Source organism: Chlorocebus sabaeus, chromosome 13 (assembly GCF_047675955.1).
Source record: "Chlorocebus sabaeus isolate Y175 chromosome 13, mChlSab1.0.hap1, whole genome shotgun sequence".
Taxonomy (NCBI): Eukaryota; Metazoa; Chordata; class Mammalia; order Primates; family Cercopithecidae; genus Chlorocebus; species Chlorocebus sabaeus.
Genome location: NC_132916.1, coordinates 31,142,302 through 31,149,698, shown reverse-complemented (window position 1 = coordinate 31,149,698; position 7,397 = coordinate 31,142,302). Strand labels below are relative to the sequence as shown.

At 40.5% G+C, this 7,397-nt stretch overlaps 1 pseudogene; it reads left to right on the top strand.

The window, feature by feature from the left end:
• The first annotated feature begins 6,980 nt into the window (after nt 1–6,980).
• On the top strand, nt 6,981–7,066 carry LOC119625571 (small nucleolar RNA U13; annotated as a pseudogene).
• The last annotated feature ends 331 nt before the right edge of the window (nt 7,067–7,397 follow it).

Genomic DNA, 7,397 nt, shown 5'->3' with positions numbered 1-7,397 from the left:
AAGGCAGGGGCATCACTTGAGGTCAGGAGTTTGCAACAAGCCTGGCCAACATAGTGAAATCCCATCTCTACCAAAAATACAAAAGTTAGCCAAGCGTGGTGGTGCACGCCTGTAATCCCAGCTACTTGGGAGGCTGAGGCAGGAGAATTGCTTGAACCCTGGAGGCAGAGGTTACAGTGAGCTGAGATCGCACCACTGTACTCCAGCCTGGGTGACAGAGTGAGACTCTGTCTCAAAAAAAAAAAAAATTTAAAAAAAAAGTAAACTAATTTCCCCCCAGAGTTAGTTTGGCCTATGGTCAGGAATGAATAAGGACAGGTTGGAGCACGCCAGATGGAGTTAGTTAGGTCAGATCTCTTTCACTGTCTCAGTTACAGTTTTGTAATGGCGGTTTTGCTTTGGGCTATTGTTTTCCGAGCTCCAACAATTCAAACATACTATATAGTTTACTTTTTGTAATGTTTACTATTTGCCTTCTCCCATTGGAATTCCAGCTCCATAAGGGCAGTGATTCTTTTGTTTTTTTCCACTGATCTGTCCCAAGCACTTAGTAGACTTACAAAGTATTCATTGAATGGAATCAAGCACACAAATGACTAACTACCTCCTAATGAGTTAAGTGGCACAGAGGTTTGTTTTACCCTACAACAACTGCTGTGAACAGAGTTCTTGTGGAGCCAGGAAACCAAGATGAGGGGGGAATTAGTATGAACATTTAAAGGGTCTTTTTGTATTGCTGATTTTGTATTTCAAATTATGATCGATGGTGTTAACATTATTTAAACTATAATTTTTAGCTTCTAAAGTAATTTCCTTGAGGTGTTTTTTTTCCCTTTTAAAACAACTGAGCTCTGTAAAAAGCATAAGCTTCAGTTTCAGCTTAAGAGAAAAACCTTTAGGTAGAGATAAAATAGAAACCAGCACCTCCATTTGATCTTTCCCTGCCTGGTCTGTTTGAAGAGCGGCTGTGTTTGGACAATGGTGCGTAATGAGATCATTTCTGTTACTGCCTGTGAAGGACTTAGCTTTGCTGTGTTTTCCTTTGGGGTTTAAGAACCTGGACATTTTAGAATGCTTTTTAAAAATTAAATACAGAGTTTCAGTTGCTTTGATGGGGTTTAAAAGGGACAGCAAAAAAGGCCATTAAAGTAATTTTAGAGCTATACTTGAACAGCTACTGAATACTTGTGAAAACATAAATCCATATTAAAAGAGTCAACATTTTATACATAAACTGTATTTTGACGGTTTCGTTGTGGTGGGGGCGGTGGTTATTTTGAAACATTACCTTTCCTCTAGAAGCACTAAACATTTTCTTTGAATGAATGCCCAAATGATCACCTTTGCCAGCTAGTCCAGGCATTTAGGGTGAAATTTGCATTTGTTTAGCAACTCTTCACTTCCTCAGCATGAAAAAGAACACTTTTATCCTCTAAGTGTGGTTTACATTTTTGCATCCTTCAGGTGCATTCCAGGAGATTTGGGAGATATTGACTAAGATATGTGTTAGGCACAAGGGTCTGGTGCCTCAGGCTCTGAGTCCTTCTATAGCCCTGTTTTTCTGTTTTGGGCATAGCACACGGAGATGCAGCATTTAGACATATAAGTGCCACTCTGTATTGGGCATTATATCAAAATTAATTGCATCACCAGGTCCTAGTCATCAATTTTAGTATATCCAAATTCTGTGAGTGTTGTGTGACATTTATTTATAATTTTGTTTCCACTTGTAATTCTTTATCCAATAACACTGGTCGATTAGCCCCCTGCTGCTGCTTGATTAGAATGTCAGCTGTAATAAATAGCTCCTCCACTACGTAATTACTTTGTGCCAGCAATCAGAATTTTAGTGAGCAAATTGGTGAAAATGAGAATGAGATTTGTCATCGTAGGCTTAGCCTGATTATGTCACCCACAGTTTTGGGTAGAATCACTCCCTTTTTCAACAATGTTAATGGGACTCTCACAGAAATATTCTATAACCTTATGGACAGCAACCTTAAGGGCTTTTCCTTGAGGTGAGAGATCTGGAATTGACCATTTGTGATGGTAGAAGTTACCTTGCATTCTAAATCTAATCAGATAAATTGTGCTGATTGCCTGAAACAGATGCCCTAGGCAGAAGTCTCAGAGCAGTACTTGAACCAACCTGCCTGTCTTGCTAGAGGATTATTTCTGAACCGACTCTATCCCGCTTCTTTGAGTAACTCACTCCTGTGCAAATAGAAGCTGCGTTTTACATTTGTGTTCTCAGCAGTAAGAGAGAGCCCCACTTTGCTGGGTGACTGAGAGGCCTGACGTGCTAGGTGGCTCATGACTCCCATGACAGAAGATTGTCATTACATGCTGGGAGAATTGTAAACAGGATAACAGAAGGAAGGAGAAAACAAAGCAAAGTCAGATTAGCCTGAAAAGCAACTTAAAGGTTAAATTTTCACAGGAAAAAAAAAAATTACAATCTTGAGGCCCGGTAGAAAATTAGCATTTCCCGCCTGTAATTCCAGCACTCTGGGAGGCCGAGGCGGGCGTACCACCTGAGGTCAGGAGTTTGAGACCAGCCTGACCAACATGGTGAAACCCTGTCTCTATTAAAAACACAAAAATTAGCCGGGCATGGTGGTGGGTGCCTGTAATCCCAGCTATTCAGTAGGCTGAGGCAGGAGAATCACTTGAACCTGGAAAGCAGAGGTTGCAGTGAGCTGAGATTGTGCCACTGTACTCCAGCCTAGGCGACAGAGTGAGACTCTGTTTCAAAAAAAAAAAAAAAAAAAAAAAGAAGAAGAAGAAAAGAAAAAAGAAAAAGAAGAAAAGAAAATTAGTATTTTCCAATCCTGAACGTTTCTAAAAATTTATCTTTAAGCAATTTCACATTTTATTGGTTAAGTGGCAAAGAAGTCAGCACATGTGACAATTCAGTAGTATTTATTGTTCATAGAAACAAATGTTCTGTTTTAACAGATTCATTCATCAGCTACCTGGAAGAAGTATCTAGTAACAGGGCATGAAAACTCCACAGGAGTTTCAGATGCCCTTCTCCCGTTAGCATAACACTAAACATCATGCCACCAAAGTACATTTATTTAGCTTATGATAGAAATCGTGGGGGCAGATGATAAAAACAGTTAAGAATTATTGACGTCTGTCAATAAGGGGTCTTCTTCAGCATTCTTTAATAACCTGACTGCACTGGGTCGTTCTAGGTAATTATGGAATGGACCCCAGGATGTAGCTGGGACCTTCCAGCCGGGATCCTTGAAGTCAGCTACAAGCCCATGTTGAGGTCGCCAGCCGCTGAGGCAGAGAGAGAGAGAGAGAGAAAGAGAGAGAGAGAAAGAGGGAGAGACAAAGAGAGAGAAAGAGAGAGAGAGACAGAGAGAAAGAGAGAGAGAAAGATAGAGAGTGAAAGAAAGAAAAAGGGGGGAGAGAGAAAGAAGAGAGAAAGAGAGAGAGATACATTACTTTATATACAAATACAAAAGTGTTGATGTAGTTGTCATAAGAAATATCAGAATTGTTTGAACTCTTCTACACTTATTTATGGTTTTATTTTATTTTGAATGATGTGGGTAGGGGATAGCAGGCAGCAATTTGCCCCCTAGATGAATCCTCATGGTTTTGCCCCACCAGCTGATTATTGCTAATTTTATAGGGCCACTCATTACAATGTAATAGGGGCTATTTCCTTCTATTTTACTGTGCCTAATAGAGAGCGGTTCAAAAAGGCACCGAGAGTAAGCCAGCAACAAAACGCAATTCCTGAGACCTATATTTGGCAACAGTGAAAAGCCAACAAATGGGTAAAACCTACCCAACGAGTCTGTCCTGTTTCCACAGGGTAACCAGGGCAAATGTGAGACTGCACAGTTTAGAACAAGACTGCAGGCTTCTCTTTTGGAATCACCATGTCTTGGGTCTCCATTACCTCGAGTACTTTCTTGGTCTTTCTGAGTCTTCCCTGCATATGTGCACACGTGATTGTCATTAATGCTGCAACGTTCCCTCTTCTGGTAGTCTGGGACGTGTCAGATAACACCACCAGTTTCTTTAATACAGTCCAGAGATGAGCCAATTTGGAAAATAATGAACTAAATTGTAAGATCTGGTCATATCCCTTCTTAATTCGCTTAGATTTGATTTATTAATCCTTTTTGCATGCAGTATTTATGGGCTGATGAGGACCAGCTGGTCCAGCAGCTTCTCAGCCACAGGTTTCTCAGGCTCTGTGAATGAAGAAAATGGGCCACTGAGTAGTACTACACCCACCCTTGCGCCTGGAGCTCTTTCTCCCTGAGAATTTAAAATCTGCTTACAGTTTCCATATTCTTATATGATGCTTGTTAGGACTCAGAAAATGGTATCTTAAAACGAAGGCCTCAGAAGCAAAAGTTTTTCTCTGACCTTTTCCTGACCTCCTGTTTCTGGCCCCTCATTTTCCCCTAAGGCCAGCCATGGAAAGTAGAAGTCCTCTTCCCCAAGGCGGGGGGTCATAGAAACCAGAACTGCTTTTCCCCCAAAACCAGCATAAGACCAAAATATATTACTCTAATATCCGCTCCCCTGCCTTTTTGTATAAAAACTGGCCATAAAGAAATTATTTCGGCCAGGTGCAGGGGCTCATGCATGTAATCCCAGCACTTTGGGAGGCCAAGGCGGGAGGATCCCTCAAAGTCAGGAGTTCGAGTCCAACCTGGGTAACACAGTGACATTCTGCTCTAAAAAAAAATAAAATAAAAAAAAAATAAAAAATGTAGCAGGAGACTGAGGCAGGATGATTGTTTGAGTCCAGGCATTGGAGGTTGCAGTGAGCCATGTGCTTGTGCCTTTGCACTCCAGCCTGGGCAACACAGCAAGATCCTGTCTCAAAAAAAAAAAAAAAAAAAAAAAAAGAAAGAAAAGAAAAGAAAAGAAATAAAGAAATGATCTGATCTACCTTGTTTGACTGTAGGTTATAAGAACTCTATTCCAGAGAGGGTCCTGCCCATACCCAGAAGGCAGGAATCCTGCACAGAGGCCAAGAAGAACCTGAAAGAAAATGTTTTGCTGGGTTTCCCCACGGAGTCTATTACCATTAGCTCATATCCTTTTTGCTCAACCATATTTCTACACAGCTGTCTATACTTTGTTGACCCTAAGCATAAAAGCGGTTTCCCCTGTATCTTTCGGTTTTCGTTCTGAAGACTCCTATGTCCCATAAAACCATGATAAATATATTTGTATGCATTTTCTCTGATTAATCTGATTTTTTATCAGTGATTTTCAGGGAAGTCTTCCCCTTTGCCCCTATGTGTTTCATTCTAGGCTTTGCAGAGGCTGGAGCACTTCTATTTCTGGGCCCAGTGCCAGAGCTGTTAGTAATCGATTCTCTTTAGCACTGGAATTGTCAGGTTGTTTCAGGACTCTGGTTTGCTTGATTTCCTTCCTAGGACACTTGAGAGTTTCGATACAGAGGCTTCCTTTTCTCCAGTTTTCAGAAATAGAGAAGACCTTTCCAAGAAAACAGGGAGGAAAAAGGATAGAGAAGCCATTTAATTTAGAAGAATAAATAGATCTTTTATCTATCAAAACACAAAATTACAACAAATGTAGTTTAATGATGTGAGTTGGCTTTATTGCTGTAAACCAAAAATAAAATTCTAAGCCCCCCAACCATTTGAATGGACCCCTCCTCTCAGCCAAAGTTAACCTGTAAAACTTATTCCAAAGTTAAGCTGTAAAACTAGTTCAGGCCATGATGGGAAGGGGGAGTTGGCTATGCCTCATTACAATTAACATCAACACAGACCCTAAGACTGACAGAACAGGCTCTTTAAGTCTGATAAGAAACATTTACAATCTATTCTCTCTGAAGCCTGCTACTTGGAGGCTTCAACTGCATAAAACCTTGGTTTCCACAACCCCTTATCATAACCCAGATATGCCTTTTTAAAAAAAATTCCAGATCTTTTTTTTTTTTTTGAGACTGAGTTTCATTCTTGTCGCCTGGCTGGAGTGCAATGACGTGATCTTGGCTCACTGCAACCTCTACCTCCTGGGTTCAAGCAATTCTCCTGCCTCAGACTCTGGAGTAGCTGGGATTACAGGCACCCACCAACACACATGGCTAATTTTTGTATTTTTAGTAGAGATGGGGTTTCACCATGTTGGCCAGGCTGGTCTCGAACTCCTGACCTCAGGTGATCCGCCCACCTTGGCATCCCAAAGTGCTGGGATTACAGGTGTGAGCTACCGCACCCTGCTTAAATTTCAGATCTTTAAGTAGTAACTGAATGAACTGCCAGTCAGAAAATCTTTGAATCTGCATATGACCTGGGATCCCCCACTTTCAGTTGTCACACCTTTCTGGACTGAACAAATGTACATCTGACATGTATTGATGGATGTCTTATGTCTCCTTAAAAATGTATAAAATCAAGCTGCAAGCCAACCACTGTGGCCACACGTCATCAGGACCTCGTGAGGTGTGTCATAGGCACGTCCTTAACCTTTGCAAAATAAACTCCTGAATTAATTGTGACTTGTCTCAGATACTTTTTGGTTTACATTGTGGTTCTAGAATCGGGAAATACTTCATCCTACAAAACAGAGTAAGTGTTCCAATGAGCTGAACAGTAGGGGCTGGCTTTATAGACAGAAATGGCTGAAGAAAGCAGATTGGTCATTGCAAAGTTACTCTCCTTGTAAGGCAGAGACAAGGAAACAAAACAATAATAGAAAGATAATGGATGAGTTAGCATCAAGTCACTTTTGGCTACCCTTCCTGTATGAAGATTAAAGCAGAGGGAACTTATCATCATTATCATGCCAATTAAAGATTGAAACTGGCCTGTTTTGGAAAATGACTGTTATCTCTCCTGATTTCTTGAAGGTTAGATAACAACTTAGTTTAGTAACTTGGAAACACAGCATGAGTGACTCCCTTTTGATTTTTAGTCTGGTCTGTTGGGGCCTAGCACAGGAGCTTAGTCCAAAACAGTAGCCTTCTCCTTTCGTAGTTCATAAGTGTGATGATTGGGTGTTCATGACTGTGTGTGCGATGTGCTTCCCTCTAAACCTTTTTGACATGAAAAAGGAAAAAAAAAAAAAAAAAGAAAAAAGAAAAGAAAAAACTAATAAAGAAGAAAGGAAAATAAAACAATAGCATCCTATAATTTTATTTAACAAATAGGCCACGGAATGGGATAAAATATTTGCATAACACAGATCTGATAAAGTACTGGTATCCAAAATGGGCAAAAGACACAAAAAGACACCTCACCAAGGAAAATACAGGATTACCTTATTTTATTGCACTTCACTTTATTGAGCTTCACAGATACTGCATTTTTTTTTTCCAGAGTGAAGGTTTGTGGCAACCCTGCATTGAGCAAGTCTATTGGCCTCAATTTTCCAACAGCATG